The sequence below is a fragment of the Canis lupus genome, chromosome 21 (genome assembly GCF_011100685.1).
Source record: "Canis lupus familiaris isolate Mischka breed German Shepherd chromosome 21, alternate assembly UU_Cfam_GSD_1.0, whole genome shotgun sequence".
Taxonomy (NCBI): domain Eukaryota; kingdom Metazoa; phylum Chordata; class Mammalia; order Carnivora; family Canidae; genus Canis; species Canis lupus.
Genome location: NC_049242.1, coordinates 16,588,862 through 16,609,680, shown reverse-complemented (window position 1 = coordinate 16,609,680; position 20,819 = coordinate 16,588,862). Strand labels below are relative to the sequence as shown.

The following is a 20,819-nucleotide window of genomic DNA, read 5'->3' as shown; positions in this document are numbered from 1 at the left end:
AAGAATGGGAATGAACAGTGAGGCTATGTTTTCATAATATAGAGAATCTCCTCAGAGATTCTCCAACATCCTTACAGGAATCATTCAACAATATCTAGAGAAAAACTCTCTTCTCAAAATAAGAGATAACTGGCACTCTTATTACATTAACCATCTACTTCCACAACAAAATTTGTGTTCCAACAGGTCCTGTCTTATGTGGCCCTCAAACCCTTACTTGTTTACTATAACAAAATTTTACTTGTCTATACTGGTAATTAGTCAAAAGTTTCAGGTACTCATAATCACCATACCTCTGTGCTTCAGGTCTCATTTAAGTGCATTCCCAAAATTTTCAAAACAAAGCTACTATAAGCTATCCTGGAGAATTAGATTAATTACTGATCCACATTTTATATGCACCAAGTGAGCAACAATTTCTACAATAAAGGTCACGGAATTAGAAAAGGTGGTCAGAAATTTATCACTAGATCAAAATTATAAATGATATTTTCCTAGTATCTAATGTTCATGCCTTAGAAAGCAGGTCTAAAACTATTTAGCACAAATAAAATAAATAATTAAATAGCTTTCACATTCTATTAGCTAGCCATGATGGTACCTCTGTAATTTTAAATACTTCATATTGAATTTGGTTAACTATAATTGGTCAGGTAGAACAATTCATCCAACTGAAGGTGATGACCCCTGACTGTCCAAAACAGATCAAAAGGGAGTGTGGGGGGAGGTGGGGAAGGGGGAGTGTGCGATGTGTTTCCTTTATAGATTTTGGTATTTAGGGATCATGATTCCAAAGCATTCGGGCTCTGATTCTTGGTGTATATAGCAATTGTCAAGTGTGGCTTCTCATGAGTTGTAAATACTGCTGCACATCCACTGTCACATCAGATGATCCTACCACTTAATCAATCATCTGACAAAAGAAGCAAGTAGGGCAAACCCTTGTTTGACTCTGAACTGCTGTGAGTTAAGGACGTCACCTAGAAATCAGGACTGTAGTGTAAATTTGGCATACACTGATTTTAAGACTGACCCTCTGGCCTCACTCGAGAATGACCAAAGGATAGAGGTCTGAGAACCTATACAACAAATTCCATTGGTCATGCAATACTGAGAACCTAAAGAACTATCTTCATCAGTTATTCAATGATATTCAAAATCTCATGTCACTTAAATTGATTCTACCTTTAAGTTCAACAAACCTAAGGACTTACCCTACTTCTGATACCTGATTTCCCCTAACAAGATGTCATTTAAGAATTGTATGTTTGGTGTTCTCTGTCAATGGCATAAGTCAATAAAACTCAGTTTGGGGGATCCCTGGGTGGCTCAGCAGTTTAGGGCCTGCCTTCTGCCAAGGGCGTGATCCTGGAATCCCGGGATGGAGTCCGGGATCAAGTCCCGCATCAGACTCCCTGCATGGAGCCTGCTTCTCCCTCTGCCTGTGTCTCTGCCTCTCTCTCTGTGTGTGTGTGTCTCTCATAAATAAATAAATAAAATCTTTAAAAAAAAAACTCAGTTTGTATTGTAATGGGTATTTTTATTTTGCACTTTCTACACTTCAAACAGGCAAAAGAAAATATAATCTAGTGAACAAGTGTAGGATCTGCTCCTCCAGATGTAAAATGACTTTTTCATGGGTTAAAGAAAGGAAGGCAAAATGTATATGGTACAGACACACTACCAAGCCATTTCCAAGAATTTTGCCTCAAGAAGATTGGCATACGCCCAATGTTAGATAGGCTTTCTGCTTTCCTGCTCTGATATAATACTGACTCAGCTTGGCTTAGACTCATCTCATACAAAATCAGTATAAAATGATAGATATGTATAGACACATGGATCAAAGTACATGGTAGAAAAAGGACTGCATTTAACCTTGATGCTCAAAGCAAGTTATCTGTTATCATAATAACAGGAAGAAAGTAAATGAGAGACATATATTTCCCTACTTAGATGCAAAATCACTAATATGTCAAAGTGATTCTAGAGTTTACCTGATAGGATAAAAAAAGTGAGAACAATTCAAAATTTTTTTATATAGATTAGCAATGAATAATCAATGTATAGATTATTTTTAAAATAAAGATAGCCTAAAATACCCATTTTATTTACATTACAGAGGAGAGATCATAAATGAATGAATAAATCAAAGACAATTCAATAAATAGTACCAAGACAACCAACTTAAAGCCTAATGAAATTAGACAAATTTTCATAATCTTGCTATGTAAAACTTCTTACAAATCATTATGAAGAAAACTAAAACTCCAATAGAATTACAAACACAGTATATAGATAAAGAATTCACACAAAATAAAATCCTGAAAGGAATAAAACCAGTAATCAAAGTGAGAATATGTTAATATTACTAGTCATTGTGGAAATGCAAATTAGCTATAAAATCGACACTCTCTAAAAAACATTTTAACTGATAATGCTCAAGATAATGGTGAAGCGAACATAAAACCACAAATGTCAGGAGTATTAACAACTTCATGGGACTATTCTACCAATGGTAAGAATCACAGCAAGGTTTTACTCAACAATACTACTCTACTCTCAAAGAATTTTTAAAGCCAATTTATAACCAATATTCAGCACAACATTATTTTAAAAAGTAAAGATTCAGAAACAACTTTAATATCCAGTCATAGGAGAATACCTACATTAATTATGGAAGGTTGAACATGCATCATTTGTGGATAATCACCATTTTGAACACTTTCCAAAATTTTGGCAATTTTTTTTACATTAAAAGTTTTACCTCCTAATGTAGAAGTAAGAAAACTAACATCCCTAGACTTCCTGTAATCGAATGCAAGACTTGAAGTAGGAAATGAGCAATAAGAATAGCACATGATGGGAAATCAATCTTGTAGCAAATTCAGTTATGGAACTACTAAAGTCAGTGGTGGCTGCAATGAGGTACACAAGGAGTGAAGCTTTGAAGCTAGGCTTCTCCAAGTTAGGACACCAGATGATCTGATTACAGACGAGTTGGAAAAAGATTCTGAATTGCTGTGAAATGCTTAGAATGATTTTGCATTAATTCTATAATTGGCCTATATACCTTATTTTTTATCTTCCTGAATTCTCATAGCAACTCACTTGTTCAAATATATTGTTCCATATATAAGTAACCTGAATATTTCAGAAAACAGTTTCATCAAAAGACAGGTGACTGTTCAGAAGTTCAGAAATGAGGATGAAGAAAAGAAATCAGGTATTTGAGTACCTACTAGGTTGGAATTAATGAAATTTGGGCCCATTACCTATATTTCTCATTAAATCATCACAATCACCTAGAAAAATAGACATTAATGTTTCCATTTTATAAATAAGGAAGTCAAGGAAGGCTAAATAATCTTCTAACAGTTACTGCTCTAATGGAAAGATCATTTCCTTTTTTAATCTTCACAACAATTACCATTTTCCAGATGAAGAAAGGAAAGTGAAATCACAAAATTATCAATTCCTGAGAGTTTTCATTATAATTAAGATTTGAATTAAAATCTGTCTGGCTCTAAAGTCTACCTAATTCACATTCTACCATACTGCCTTCTGAATTTCAGTATGGTTGGTGGATACACATATGTACACAGAAATAAAAATATTCAGTAGTTTTGATGCTCCTTGGTCATTGACATTGCCCCAGTTCCAGAATGAAGTCATATTTATTCTGGATTGCATTGAAATTACATAGGAATGGCAAAATGATTCATTATAAGGGACTTATTTCAAACTACTCCTTGTCTTCCATGTTAGATGAAAAAGAAGTGATCTCCAGGTTTCAATTTATTATTATTAATTGACTTTACCAATTTCTCATAAATAGGTGTTGAATAATTTTAAATCAACAATTTGCTATAAATAAAAGGATGAATGATACTCAACAAAGTCACACACAATAACGTTTTATCTCTGCCTCAAACACAATGTCATTGTGTGACAGATTGATTTGCATTGACATTAAATGTCAGTTTTGTGAAGTTCCATCATGATGCACGTAGGACTGGCACCCAATTGAATAGCCTGCATTTCCATGTACAACAATAAAACCAAGTACATTTGGAAATGTCAGAAAACCTTCCATTAGCACCATTTGAGAGCATGATGGTTAAGACTATAGACTCTAGAGCCAGACTGCTTAAGTTCAAATCTCAATTATTTAACATTACTAGCTGTGTGACCTTGAATAAGTCACATAACCTTTCAATTCTAAAATAGAGAAAATAGTAACTTCCACATAGGTTTATGAGATTTGAAGAAGTTTCCAAAGCACTTGGCATAAGGGCCTGACATGCAGAAAACACTAGGTACATATTACCTAATACAGCTACCACTTGCCATCAAAAGACTTTGGGAGAATGGAATTTAAACTACTGCACATACACATATCTGTATTTGGAAAGTTTATTTCAATTGATGTGAACCTTGATGTGCAGAAACTTGTTGGAGAAATCCTTTCACAATGCATAGGAATCTCAAATTACAATGATGTATGCTTTAAATATATTATAATTTTGTCAATTATACCACCATAAACCTGGGAGGTCGGGGTGGGGTGGGAGGGGTGAGAACAAGCATCAAAGCAGGACACGTATAAAAGAGAAACTGGAAAGCTAGGAACTCCTCAATTGTGTTTCCATGATTGAGTTCTGGGAGTCTTCCTTGAATCCTTCTGATCATTGTCTTTTTCTTGATTTACTTTGAGTAACTTTTGCTTTCATGCATCTTGAAGATCCCAAAGACAGTCTCCTTGCTAAAAAGACAGAAAGAAAAGAGAGAACAGATACAACTGAGAAGGAAGTCCTTGTCCCAGCCAGTGAGAACAGGCTCATCCACAACTTTGGTTGGCCCAAAATAATTCCTTCCATCCTCTCTAGTGGACTATCTCACATTTCCCCAGCAATGATGTTCAAAATGTTAGCCCAAGTTATATAGCAGACTCTGAGATCAGAGCCCTTAATGATATGTAGATATCTTGAAGAAAACATGAGTTAGAAACTTGAGCTGACATGTAGATTGAAGTTTTTATTTATAGCTTATTGAAGGTGAGAAGCTACATTTTCATTTAATTCATTTTACTGGAATGTAGAGGGTTGATTAGAAAATATATTAGATAGAACCTTTACCCCTAAGAGTTAAAGCCATTCCCAGGCTGCAAAGAAGTAATGAATTTCAAGAGTCCATGGATTCTTCTCTGTTCAAAGAAATAACTTTGGGGATTTTTTTATTTTGGGGTTTCTTTCATCAGCATCAAAATTTTCCAACTACTATATTAAGGAACACAGTTATATTTATTTAAATTGTTTCTCCTTGCCACAATATTTTTCTATGGTCTTCCTTATTTAAAAAAAAGGTGAGGGGATTTCAAAGTAGTTATCACAACTTTTCTTATTATACTATGCAATTCCTTCATATGTAAACTCCAGCAGATTTATCTGTTTGTATCACCAGCACCTAGAAGAGTAGAAAGCACATCATAGGCTCTCAATAAATTTTAATTATTATTGAATCCATGTTACTATAACAATGATAATAGAGTTCTCTGATCACTAAAGCAAAAAGGTATAGAAGAAGCCTATAGGTTTTAGAACCAGAATAGACAACCTAGCTGTGTTTTCTTAGCCACTGTGAAGTATAGTAATAAAGCACATGGCCAAACAGTTTAAAATCACAGCTACTTTTTCAATTATTTTTATATAAAATTATCTTAAATTATGTATTGAATCTTTTCCATTGTTTGGGGCTTTTAGTGTGCTTCTTAGCATTTTAATATAAAATTTAAATTCTGTATTCTCTATGAAACTGATGCTCTGAAATATGAATAGTAGATAATACCCACTAAGACACACTATCTGAAGGCATATTTCCAAAAAATGTAAGCTGATTCTCCATGATAAAATCATAAACCCCAAAACTTGCAAAATTGAAAGGTTGGATGTCGAGAACATCTACTCCAGTCTTCTAACTTCTAGCATATGAGAAAGGATCTACAGATCTGATGAAGATTTTAAAATTTTTGAGTGTCAGCAGCAAATATTAAAAGGATTAAAAAGAAAATAAAATTGTAAGAACTATAATCCAGGGAAATAACTTTATTACATATAAAATCCTTAAAGAAAAAAATCACTAAGACTATAATATATTAAAAAATCAGAAGGCACAAAATAAGTAATTTGCAAAAGAGAAAAAGCAACTAATAACCAATATATAAAAATGTAATAACATAACTCCAATTATAGCAATATAGTAATTAACTCCTTGTAGTAACAAAGAGGTAACATCTTTTATATGTGTCTTTAGTGATTTTGCATATAACAGGCTGGTGAGCAATAAAACAGTAATTTTTCTATTTAACTGGTAGAATTGTATACTGCCTTAAATCTTTGGGAAACTTAAGAAATCAAAAACTTAAAAAAATTATTTTATTGACAGCAATTGCATCCTTAGGAATTTAAAACATGAACGAATCAAATCCAAGTAACAATTAATCAATTAATCACATAAGTATTTATACTTATTTTTAAAATGAAAATAAGCAACCTTCCCTGGGGAAATGGTAATGTGAACACTGATATCAATTTAATGAAGTATTATGCAGTCATTAAAAATTTGGGTTTTGCATGATCTTACAGATATCTGCAGCCCCATATTCATTGTAGCATCATTCATAATAGCTAAGATATGAAAACAACCTGTGTCCATCAACAGATAAATGGATAAAAAAGAAGCTGTGTATATGAACAATGGAATGTTATTCACCCATGGGAAAGTAGGAAATCCTGCTGTTTGTGACAATGTGGATGAATCTTGAGGGTGTTATGCTAAGTGAATTAAGTCAGACACAAAAAAGACAAATACTATATGATATTGTTTATATGTGGAATCTAAAAAAGACAAACTCAGAAAACAGATCATAAATAGTTGTGGTTACCAGAGGCTTGGGGAGGGGAAAATGAAGAGACATTGGTTAAAAGGAACAAACTTCCAGTTATAAGATTAACAAATTCTGTAATGCAATCCCTATCAAAATACCAACAGCATTTTTCACAAAACTAGAATAAATAATACTAAAATTTGAATGGAACCACAAAAGCCCTGAAGAGCCAGAGTAGTCTTAAAAAAGAAAACAAAATTGTAGGTATCACAATTCCAGATTTCAAGATATGCTACAAAGATATAGTTATTAAAACAGCATGATACAGGCACAAAAATAGACTCAGAAATCAGAATAGATCCATGGAGAAGAATAGAGAGTCCAGAAATAAAGCCACACTTTTATGATCAATTAATCTATAACAAAGGAGGCAAGATATACATTGGGAAGAAGACAGTCTCTTCAACAAATGGTGCTGGGAAAACTGGATAGTTACATGCAAAAGAATGAAACTGGGCCACTTTCTTACACTATACACAAAAAACAAACTCAATGGGTTAAGAACTGAAATGTGAGAACAGAAACCATAAAATTCCTAGAACAGCATATAGGCAGTAATTTCTTTGACATTAGCTATAAAAATATTTTTCTAGATGTGTCTCCTGAGACAAGGGAAACAAAAACAAAATTAAACACTTAGGACTACACCAAAATAAAAAGCTTTCACAGGCAGAAGGAAACCATCAAAAAAAAAAGATAAGGCAACCTAATGAATAGAATATATTTGCAAATGATATATCCAGTGAGGGGTTAATAACCAAAATATATAAAGAACTTACACAATCAACACCAAACACAGACACACATACATACATAAACAGACAGACATAATTCAATTAAAAATAGGCAGAGAACAGACATATTTCCAAATACCTATAGATGCCCAATAGACACATGGAAAGCTGTTCAACCTCAGTAATCATCAGGGGTGTGCATATCAAAACCATAATGAAATATCACCTTACACGTGTTAGAATGATTAAAGGAAACAACAGGTGTTGGTAAGGATGTGGAAAAAGGAATTCTTGTGCACCTCTGGTGGGAATGCAAACTGATGCAGCTACTCTGGGAAATGGTGCAGAGGTCCCTCAAAAAATGACCAATAGAATTATCACATAATACAGTAATTCCTCTACTGAGTATCCAAAGAAAACAAAAACACTAATTTGAAAAGATATATGCAGCTCATGTTTATTGAAGCATTATTTACAATGGGAAAGATACGTAAGCAGCCCAAGTGTCCATCCATAGATGAATGCATAAAGTGTTTGTGTGTGTGCGTGTGTGTGCGTGTGTGATGGAATATTACTCAGCCATGAAAAAGAGTGAAATCTTGCTATTTGCAACAACATGAATGGTTCTGGAGGGTACTATGCTAAGCAAAATAAGTCAGTCAGAGAAAGACCAATACTGTATAATTTCACTTATATGTAAAACTTAAAAAATAAAACAAATGAACAAAACAAAAAGAGACAAAAGACGTAACTATAGAAAACAAACTAGTGGTTACCAGAGGGAAGTGAGAGGTGGGTGAAATAGGTGAAGGAGATTAAGAAAATAAAAGAGGGCAGCGCAGGTGGCTCAGTGGTTTAGCACCGCCTTCAGCCCAGGGCGTGAGCCTGGAGACCCGGGATCAAGTCCCGCATCAGGCTCCCTGCATGGAGCCTGCTTTTCCCTCTGCCTGTGTCTCTGCCTCTCTCTCTCTCTCTCTCTCTCTCTCCTCTCTGTGTATTTTCATGAATAAATAAATAAAATCTTTTAAAAAAGAATAAAAGAAAGATCTTTTTTAAAAAAGATTAACAAGTTCAGGGGATGTAATGTACAGCATAGTGATGATAGCCAATAATACGGATTACATACTTGAAAGTTGCAAAGAGAATATATCTTAAATGTCTCACTACAAAAAAAGAAATGGCGATTATGTGGTGGGATAGAGGTGTTAGCTAATGCTGTGGTATAGTTTATAAATGTATCAAATCATCACATTATGTACCTTAAATTTACACAATGCTATGTGTCAATTATTTCTTAATAAAGCTGGGAAAAAATGGTTTTGAATACTATTCAAAGTCTACATCAAATATTAACTGAGCAAATCAAGATACAAAATATGATATGAATTTTTATTACAATAATATAAGCACACTATAAAAATTTTCTGAAATGAAATATACCAAATACTAATAGTAATGACAATAACAATTACAAAATAAAAATCGAGCTATGCTCATAGAGATCTATTCCACTCAAATTAACCCAAACCTACATCTAAAGAATCATGAAAATATTAGCCACCACAAACAAAGATTAGAAAGTAATTCTTCCTTAAACATGTAGGAATTTGAAATAATAATAAAAAGTTTTCTCAATACATCCACCGCCACAGAAAATTTCTGTGGCAAAATCAGAAAGAATGAGATGATGTTTCATTGCAATTTTGATATTCATTTCCCTGATGGCCATCTGCATGTCTTCTTTGGAAAAACGTCTATTCACGTCTTCTGCCCATTTTTACAAGTTTGTTATGTATTTTGGATACTAACCCTCTATCAGATATATCATTTGCAAATATCTTCTCCCATTGCATAGGTCACCTTCTAGGTTTGCTGATTTTTCCCTCACTCTCCAGAAGCTTTTAATTTTGATGTTGTTCCACTAGTTTAATTTTGCTTTTGTTTCCCTTGTCTCAGAAGACCTATCTAGAAAGAAGTTGCTATGGCCAATGTCAAAAAGGTTACTGCCTGTGTTCTCTTCTAGGATTGTTCAGGTTTCACATTTAGGTCTGCAATCCATTTTGAATTTGTTTTTGTGTATGGTGTGAGAAAGTGGTCCATTTTCATTCTTTTGCATATTGCTGCCCAGTTCTCCCAAAACCATTTGTTGAAGAAACTGTCTTTTTCCCATTGGATATTTTTTCCTACTTTGTCAAAGATCAATTGACCATATAGTTGTGAGTTCATTTCTGGGTTTTCTATTCTGTTCCATTGATCTATTTACCTATTTTTGTGCTAGTAGCATACTGTTTTGATCACCACTGCTCTGTAATACACCTTGACGTCTAGAATTGTGGCACCTGCTTTTCCTTCTCAAGGTTGCTTTGGCTATTCAGGGTCTTTTGTGGTTCCATACAAATTTTAGGTTTGTTTGTTCTACCTCTGTGAAAAGAACTGCTGACATTTTGATAGGGATTGTATTAAATGTGTATATTGCCTTGGGTAATATAGACATTTTAACAATATTTGACCACCTCACATCTCTTGGAATGGCTAAAATGAAGAACACAAGAAGCAACAAGTGTTGGCAAGGATGTGGAGAAAAAGGACCCTCTTGTACTGTTGATGGGAATGTACACTGGGGCAGTCCTTCTGGAAAAACAGTATGGAACTTGCTCATAAAGTTAAAAATAGAACTTTCTTAAGATCTAGCAATTGTGCCACTAATTATTTACCCAAAGAATACAAAAATTATAATTTAAAGGGCTACTTGTACCCCAATGTTTATAGCAGCAGCATCCACAATAGCCAAATCATGGAAACAGCCTAAGTATCCACTGACTGATGAACAGATAAAGAAGAAGTGGCATTTGTATACAATGAAATATTGTATCAGACATAAAAAAAGAATGAAATCTTGCTATTTGCTACAACATGAATGGAGCTAGGGAGTATTATACTACGCAAGTCAGAGAAAAACAAATTCCATATGATTTCACTCATGTGTAGAATTTAGGAAACAAAACAAACAAGCAATAAGGAAAAAATAAGAGAAAGAGAGAGAGAGAGAAAGCAGGAAAAACAGACTCTTAATTATAGAAAACTATGGTGACCAGAGAGGTGGAGTTGAGGGTTGGGGTAGATAAGTGATGGGGATGAAAAAGTACATGTGCTATGATAAGCACCAGGTGTCGTATGGAAGAGTTGAATCACTATACTGCATACCTGAAACTAATATAACACTGTATGTTAACTACCTGGAATTAAAATATAAACCTTTTAAAAATGAAAAACAAATCAGAAGGAATAGGAGGGACCTATGAAGAAGTTGATTTATGGCAAGAAAAGAAAGTATAACATGGACTCTCTTCTAAGTTTGCTAGGAAAGATATTTTATTACAGATAACCTAGGCTCTAACTCAGTAAACCCACCCTAGATTTTAGTAAGTCCCAGTCTCATAACAAAGTTAAATTCATCTTTCTACAGCCTATTAACCTTTCATTACTGGCTCTCAGTAAAAGTTAAAATCTTTTATAAAGCCATAGATGCTATATCAATATATAGCATTATATTACAGCAGAATTTTTTGATATTATTTAAAACCAAACTTGATTGTAGATACTTCTGCCTTCTAAAAGTTTGGATAAGGTACACAAATCACATTAATGGAAGGAAAAATATCTCCACCCTGGTTTCGTCACCTATGGTGAATAAGATAGTAAAACATAAGATTTCCTATTTTTTATACTACTTCCGTATTGTTAAAGAATAAGTAAGACCCAGGACAGATGACACTGTTTTAGCAGTTACTCAATTAGTTTTTAGTTCTCAAAAGTATGCCTGGAAGCAAATAAGGGAATGGGAAGTTAAAATCATTCTCAATAACTATTGTGAAAAGTAAGATGTGAATGTACCTTTTTTTTTAATTTTTTTATTTATTTATGATAGTTACACAGAGAGAAAGAGAGAGGCAGAGACACAGGCTGAGGGAGAAGCAGGCTCCATGAACCGGGAGCCCGACATGGGATTCAATCCTGGGTCTCCAGGATTGCGCCCTGGGCCAAAGGCAGGTGCTAAACCACTGCACCACCCAAAGATCCCTGAATGTACCTTGAAGAAGGAAAGAGAGGTACTAGCATGGCAAAAGGCTGGAACTTACTGGCAAATTTGATCAGTTTCCAGTGGTGGAGTGGTAGAAGAACTTTTAAGGAGGGAGATGTCTAAATTTGAAATTTATGGTATTTTCAATTTTGGCAATGAAAATGATCCCTCTATAATGCCTACTACAACATAAATATTTTTGTGAATGGTTTGAGAGGAAATTAAGGAAAAAAATAGTGTTTCTTATTTGAGTTGATGGCAATAAACTGGTAAATAAGATACAGTGTTGTGGAATGTTTACAGAACTGTAAACTCCAGGAAGTCAGGGTCCTCTGTCTTATTCATCACCTAGAGACTGAGTTCATGACTGAGAAAATCTCCAGTAAACATGTGCTGAATGAACTAACAAAATACAGCATCAATATACAAAGTTTAAACATAGTCATGTGAGAACACAGAAGAAAGTACTTAACTGTTCCTAGAGTTTTTAGGAATAGATTTGTGAAGAAGTTTAATTGAATGAAGTGCCATTTGAGCAAAATCTTGAGTTCCCCAGAAAACAGCATCATGAGTGCATTCTAGCCAATGGGGACAACACATATGGGAGCACAGAGGTGTGAAATGGCCTGGGGTGTCCGGGGATCTGCAGACTGTGTGGTGTGGCTCAGTCTCAGCATCCATGTGAGAAACTGCTGGGAAAAAATACAAAATAGGAGCAGAGGCCAAATCCTACTGACTTGGTGTGATGCACCACAGCAGAGTTCAGATGTTTCACTATGGGGATATGACTGGGTGTGTGTTAATAGGATAAGTACCCCATTTGACCAGGACACCACACTCTTATAAATACAAGTGAATAAACTAACCTCTGTGGTAATCTGAAGATACCCTCTTTTGTCCATGTCAGTTGAGGAAAGAAGCCATTTACACATCCAAGATGCATCCATTTGGAGGCCCAGAATTGTGGAGGCATTTCAGTCACACAACTTAAAAGACAACACAACACACTGAATATTGAAACTGTGAGACACCCCCTGCCTGTCAGTGCTGTATCGACAAGATCAGATGATCTATGAGATGAAATGGCATTCTTGCCTATTCATAAATGATACACACACACAATCATAATTTAAATTCTAACACATATGGAAGAAAAACCTAATTAGGATCATCAGAATGTGCATTGGAAATAGCACTGAAATATAAGGAGACTGGGAAAAGAACCTCCAGGTCTTTTGATTATCATATGCCTAAAATCTGCATATTCATACTCATCTGGAAAGCTACCATGAGCTGTATGGTCCTTATGCTACATCTGCAATTGCTATCTTCCTTTCCCCACCCCTTGAGTCTTCCACTAAATAATTGCTTTTTAAAAAAAAAAAAAAAAAAAAGCAAAAAATGGCAAGAGTAGCAAAGCAAAATTTTATCACTGTATTTTGCAGCCTCAAGCCAAATTGACAGTTCAAGCTTCCTTATTCTTATATATGTTGTTAATTTACCCCAGTATTAGTGATATTCCAAGATATTTAGACAAAACTATATGACAGCAAAGAAGACTCAAAGAGCAGATCCCAGTTGCCTAGTACAGAGGACAGGGGCAGAGGACAACTGACAGGAAGTCCTGAGAGACAGTTTTAATTTGGGGTCCACATACCACCAATAGGAATATAGATGGATTTCTAAGGTCCATGAACTTGCATGCATAAAGATAGTGCATATTATTTTCACTTATTTCTAATTGAAATTTAGTATTTCCTTAAACTATGAATGTAAGTAATAAATCACAATAGTATGAGCAGTGCCCATGACTTTATCACCAGGAGAAATGACAGATATTTTTATTTAACATTATAATCATTACAAATATATCACACATCTCACTAATTTGAAATTATAGTATTTAGACTTGCCTTTAATCACACTTAATCACAATCTTCTTACCTACAGATGTCAGCCTAACTATAGCATGGCTCTGCCCCTAGTAGTCATTCAACTCCTAACAATAAAACTGTGTGTTCACACACTAGTAACCAAGACATAGTCATTGCCTTCCAGTGAACTTTATAATTGCTTATTGGTGAATATACCAAAAGGTATGAGTCATGCTAATATTTTAATTCCTGTATTTCAGTATAATTGTCATTCTCTGTAATTTTGTACATTTATTATATGCATATAAAAACCTTATTCTGAGAATTGGTCTAAAAGCTTCACAGGACTACCAAAAAATTCCATTAAACAAAAAGATTTTTAATCACTTGGCCTAGATCACATTGCTTTCTGGAAATTACCAGGCATCAATTCATATCTTCCTTTCCTCCATTTATCAACTTGGTGTCGTTAAAGGATAGATTCTGGAGAATGAAGTGTGGGAGGGTTGGCAGTCTCCACTACTTAGAATAAAAACAGTAGGACTTCTAATTTTTATGTCAGGAAGGACTCAAGTCTGGAAGCTAAACTCTGATAACTTTCCAAAGTTCTGAACACTTGTTCTTTTGCTTGTATTCTGTCTTTAAAATCATTTGTATTCTATAGTTGTCAGCAAATCCCTAAGCCAGAAAGGCCTTGGGTTTCCCTTCAGAGGTAAAAGGGAGGCAAGCATTAAAACAAGAAGAGATCTCTCACACTCATAAGAATGGCTAAAATCAAAAACACAAGTAACAACAAGCATTGGGGAGGATGTGAAGAAAAAGGAGCCCTTTTGCACTGTTCGTGAAAATGCAAGTTGGTGGAAAACAGTATGGAGGTTCTTCAAAAAATTAAAAATAGAACTACCATATGATCCAGTAATTTCACTACTGGATATTTACCCAAAGAAAATGGAAACACTAATTTGAAAAGATACATTAACACAGCATTATTTACAATAGCCAAGATATAGAAGCAACTCAAGTGTCTATCTATAGATGAATGGATAAGAAGTGGTATATGTATGCAGTAGAATATTACTTAGCCATTGAAAAGGAATGAAATCTTGCCACTTGCACAAATAGATGGTTCTAGAAGGTATAAAGCTAAGCAAAATAAGTCAGAGAAAGACAAACACCGTATAATTTCACTCATATATGGAATTTAAGAAACAAAGCATACAAAAGAAAAAGGCACACAAAAAAAACACATTCTTACTTATAGGGAACAAACTGGTGGCTTCCAGAGGAGAGGTTGATGGGTGGATGGGTAAAATAGGTAACGAGTATTTTGCACAGCAAAGGAAACAACCAACAAACTAAAAGGCAACCTATGGAATGGAGGAAGATATTTATAAATGACATATCAGATACAGGGCTATCCAAAATCTATAAAGAAATTATCAAACTCAACACCCAAAACAACAAAAAATCCAATTAAGAAATGGGCAGAAGACATGAACAGACATTTCTCCCAAAGAAGACATACAAATGACTAACAGACACATGAAAAAAAGCTCATCACTCAACATCAGGGAAATACAAATCAAAACCTGATGAGATACTACCTCACATCAGTCAGAGTGGCTAAAATAAACAAGTCAGGAAAAACAGGTGCTGGCAAGGATGTGGAAAAATGGGATGTGTCTTACACTGTTGTTGGGAATGCAAACTGGTGCAGCCACTCTGGAAGACAGTATAAAGGTTCCTCAAAAAGTTAAAAATAGAGTGACCCTACAACCCAGCAATTGCACTACCAGGTATTTATCCAAAGGATAAAAACATAGTGATCCAAAGGGGCACATGCACCCCAATGTTTATAGCTGCAGTATCCACAAAAGGCAAAATATGGAAGGAGTCCAGATGCCCATTGACAGATGAATGGTAAAAAAGATAGATTAGATAGATAGATAGATAGATAGATAGATAGATAGATAGATAGATAGATAGATAATGAAATATTGCTCAGCCATCAAAAAGAATGAAATCTTGCTATTTGCAATGACATGGATAGAACTAGAGGGAATTATGCTAAGAAAAATAAGTCAACAAAAGACAAATACCAAATAATTTCACTCATGTGGAATTTAACAAAACAAATAACATACAGAAAGGGAAGAAAAAACAAAATAAGATAAAACAAGGAGGTTAATGATAAGAGACTCTTAACTATAGGAAACAAACTGAGAGTTCCTGGAGGTGCAAGGGTGAGTGGATGGAGTAACTGGATGATGGGCATTGAGGAGGGGACTTGATAGAATGAGCACTGGGTGTTATATGCAATTGATGAATCCTAAATTCCACCCATGAAACTGATAATACACTGTATGTTAACTAAATTGATTTAAATTTTCAAAAGATTCCACTTATCATGATGAGTGCTGAGAAATATACAGAATTGCTGAATCACTACATTGCACACTGGAGGCTAATTTAACACTGTATGTTAAATATAACAAGAATAGACCGAGCAACAGAATAAGTGGTGGAGTGTGGTGGGGGAGGTAATTTCCAAAAGGAGAGATAAGCACACTGACTTCCTGTCATAGGAAGAGAAGAAGGCAGATACCTGGAGCCATTCTGTGACTGGAGAAAAGTCACAGTAACATAGCGGACATCTGACATAGAAAAATTGCTGAGAGATTATTGTTAGGAATAAATCTGTTCTGACTCCAAGATCTGTTAGAAAGCCTATCAAAATACCATGGGCTTTCTTCAGAGAGTTAGAACAAATAATTTTAAGATTTGTGTGGAATCAGAAAAGACCCCGAATAGCCAGGGGAATTTTAAAAAAGAAAATCATAGCTGGGGGCATCACAATGCCAGATTTCTGGTTGTACTACAAAGCTGTGGTCATCAAGACAGTGTGGTACTGGCACAAAAACAGACACATAGATCAGTGGAACAGAATAGAGAATCCAGAAGTGGACCCTGAACTTTATGGGCAACTAATATTCGATAAAGGAGGAAAGACTATCCATTGGAAGAAAGACAGTCTCTTCAATAAATGGTGCTGGGAAAATTGGACATCCACATGCAGAAGAATGAAACTAGACCACTCTCTTTCACCATACACAAAGATAAACTCACAATGGATGAAAGATCTAAATGTGAGACAAGATTCCATCAAAATCCTAGAGGAGAACACAGGCAACACCCTTTTTGAACTCAGCCACAGTAACTTCTTGCAAGATACATCCACGAAGGCAAAAGAAACAAAAGCAAAAATGAACTATTGGGACTTCATTAAGATAAGAAGCTTTTGCACAGCAAAGGATACAGTCAACAAAACTAAAAGACAACCTACAGAATGGGAGAAGATATTTGCAAATGACCTATCAGATAAAGGGCTAGTTTCCAAGATCTATAAAGAACTTATTAAACTCAACACCAAAGAAACAAACAATCCAATCATGAAATGGGCAAAAGACATGAACAGAAATCTCACCGAGGAAGACATAGACATGGCCAACATGCATATGAGAAAATGCTCTGCATCACTTGCCATCAGGGAAATACAAATCAAAACCACAATGAGATACCACCTCACACCAGTGAGAATGGGGAAAATTAACAAGGCAGGAAACCACAAATGTTGGAGAGGATGCGGAGAAAAGGGAACCCTCTTACACTGTTGGTGGGAATGTGAACTGGTGCAGCCACTCTGGAAAACTGTGTGGAGGTTCCTCAAAGAGTTAAAAATAGACCTGCCCTACGACCCAGCAATTGCACTGTTGGGGATTTACCCCAAAGATACAGATGCAATGAAACGCCGGGACACCTGCACCCCGATGTTTATAGCAGCAATGGCCACGATAGCCAAACTGTGGAAGGAGCCTCGGTGTCCAACGAAAGATGAATGGATAAAGAAGATGTGGTTTATGTATACAATGGAATATTCCTCAGCCATTAGAAACGACAAATACCCACCATTTGCTTTGACGTGGATGGAACTGAGGGTATTACGCTGAGTGAAGTAAGTCAATCGGAGAAGGACAAACATTATATGTTCTCATTCATTTGGGGAATATAAATAATAGTGAAAAGGAATGTAAGGGAAGGGAGAAGAAATGTGTGGGAAATATCAGAAAGGGAGACAGAACATAAAGACTCCTAACTCTGGGAAACGATCTAGGGGTGGTGGAAGGGGTGGAGAGATGGGGGGGGGCTGGGTGACGGGCACTGAGGGGGGCACTTGACGGGATGAGCACTGGGTGTTATTCTGTATGTTGGTAAATTGAACACCAATAAAAAATAAATTTATTATAAAAAAAAGAGGCCCCCGCATATGATGACCACAGTGGTCCATCTCTAATTCTAGAATATGATCACTGACCTTAGAAATCCAAAGCCCCTGGAGTGCCACCACCACATCATTCCCCCCTTCCCACTACTTCCCACTATATCTTATAAAAGTGACAAAGTATTTCCACTCTGGTATAAAATGTCAATTCCTTAGGAAACAGAAATAACTAAGACCCATTCTCAAGAATACTGAGCAAGCTGAAACTCAGAGGGATTAATTAATTTACTAAAGTTCAAATAAAATAGTCAAGGTTACTTGACTCTAAATGGTTATTCTATATCTACCACATTCTGCTATGCAGAATCATAAACAAGAGCTCACATTATAGAACCAAATCCAAGCTTCTTCAACTTCATAGCATCATAATTTTGGTCAGATTTATTTCTCTCTCTGTGCCTCAATTCCTTCATCTGTAAAATGTGAATAATAGTTCTACTTCACTTAGCACCATACACTTGGCACATAACAAGTGGGTGATTAAAGTTATTTTCATTATGGCATAGACATAAGTACAAAACTCAGAAAGAGAAGGCGGCACGAAACTAAAGATAGCAAGGCAAGATCCAGTGTCTCACATGATTTGCACAGCATTTTTATTCTTTCCACTTTAATTTGAGAAACATTTATTGCATATCCAATATATACAAGGAATAGTATAAAGATGACGCGGAACCAGATCCTATTTTTAAAGGTTTATTCTCTTTTAAGAAATGATCGACGTGTCACCATGAGCTAGATGGAAGAGACATTCAATTAAAACAAGACCTGTTAAAAAAATTAAAAAAAAAACAAGACCTGTATCATTGTATTGTAATTTACCATCCTCATTTGTACTATGAGCTTTTTAAAAGCAGAAATGTTTAGTCTCCATTGTTTTCCCAGTGTCTATTCCAGTGCCCCGAAAACAGAAACTACTTAATAAATGTTCAGGAAAGAAGGGAGGGAAAGGGGAAGCAGGAGGAAGAAGTGAGTGGAGGAGAAAGATGAAAGAGCAGGAATAAATAAGAAGGGAAATAGTCTACAAAGAGGCACAATCAGAAGATTGTGGGACTTCAGAGGAAGGTAATATTAACTGGGTGGAAATACTGTGGTATTGGAGATATACTAGATAACTTGAAGAATGGGTTGGGACTTAATCTTGTTCATGGTGCCTGACATGTAGTGGGATTCAGCATTTGTTCATTGAATGAGTTAATGGACAAAAATCACATGGGTGGGAAAGAGTCTTGGGAAACCACTGTTGGAATTTGGACATGCTACTTGCCTTTCCTATTATCAGACGGTTCACCAGACAAAATAAAGAACGAAATCGTGTCTTTTAATGTCTCCTACTCACATTTCCATCCCTAATTTTTTCCAGTTTATTTTTTGAAAAATCTAAAATAGAAAAACTTTATTCTCTGTTACATAGTGGTTAACTCACATTTTCATAATTCTATGCCTCCCCTCTGGTTCCATGTGGACAGTTCCCAACACGGGGTGGGTATAAGAGTTGATGCTCCACAACTTTTTACAATATCTGAGACTCATTAAACATGTTAAACCAGAGAAATGTATCTAATGCCTCTTAAATGACACGTTTTTTATGTCTCAGGGAATGAGGAAGTACTGTATAGTAAAAACCAAGAAGCTGACAAGTTACATGAACAACCTTCTTTGAGATCTTTTCTGGCCTAGTAGCTCAGATGTTCTGTCTCATTAAGTAAAACTACTTTCCTCTCCTTGTGCTATTAAAGAGATAGGTCATAATACCTTTGAACTGAACAACATGTAGAGCTCTCTCTTTTGCCTACAAATGTTGAGCAGTGGAAACAGTCCCAAACAAAGATGGTGAGCGGGGGAAGAGGGAAAAATAAGATAGGAAGGAAGTTATTTAAACAAATCTCTGGCAGGTCATCAAGATCATCTAATAAATGTTAAGATTTCTTGGGAAGAAAGAAAGGAGAGGAGAGGAAAGACTAGAAGAATGGAGGAAGAAAGGAAGTAAACCAAGGTAGGTAACAGCTTGCAATTTTTGAAAAGGGGATATTTATGTCTATTGAGATGTAGTCCATGTGAAACATGGTGCCAGGCATTGCAGATAACAAGATGAATGGGGCACAATCTCCTCAGCACCTTGCACCAGAATGTGAAGACAGGTTGGTAAACAGATGTTTTCTGTGTAATACAAGGGCCATAATAGAGGCATATCCACCATGGGTTAGGACATCTTGGAGCTCTGTGTATGTCAACAGCATGAAGAACAGAAATCATGTGAATTCCAGCACAGCCTCTTACTGCCTGGATGATTTTGGTCAAGTTACATAATTTCAGCTTCCTCTTTAATAGCAGCCCTTACCATTAACAATCATTGGGGATGTTAAATGAGATAGCATACATGGAACTTTTTATCTCAGTGTGGGAGCCATAGAATTTGTCATTTGTATTTGCTCTATTATTTGAGAACATTCGATTCTTCTCTAGAAAACAAGAAATATAAATGGAATGGATGAAATCCTTTAGAAGTACTAAGTATAGAAAGGAAGTAAAGAAGTAGTTTGTAAAATGGAGGCAGAATTCACATGGTATGTTAAATATCGATAGTAAATAAGTTAGTAACCCATAAGATATATTAAAGTTGGATAGGATAAAAGAATGTATGAAAGCATAAAAAAGAGTGCTCCTAATAAATAGAAAGAGATGAAAAGATAAATTCATATGATAGATCATGCCACTTCTGGGATGATGGCTATGCCATCAAAAGATCAGCTACCCAGCATGGGCCTATTACGGCACAGTGTATCCTTTGCCCAGGAAACACAAATAAAATCTCTCACAGCTCCTCAAGCTAATTTGTGAGCCT

General features: G+C 35.4%; 1 long non-coding RNA gene across 2 annotated transcripts in view; it reads right to left on the bottom strand.

Moving 5' to 3' along the window:
• Positions 1–1,537: 1,537 nt before the first annotated feature.
• LOC111091514 overlaps positions 1,538–20,819 on the bottom strand; it is a 49,338-nt gene continuing 30,056 nt past the window's right edge. For both annotated transcript variants that reach the window (XR_005375604.1, XR_005375602.1), the window contains one exon: positions 1,538–4,765. This is a non-coding gene — a long non-coding RNA (uncharacterized LOC111091514). The remainder of the gene's footprint in view (positions 4,766–20,819) is intronic.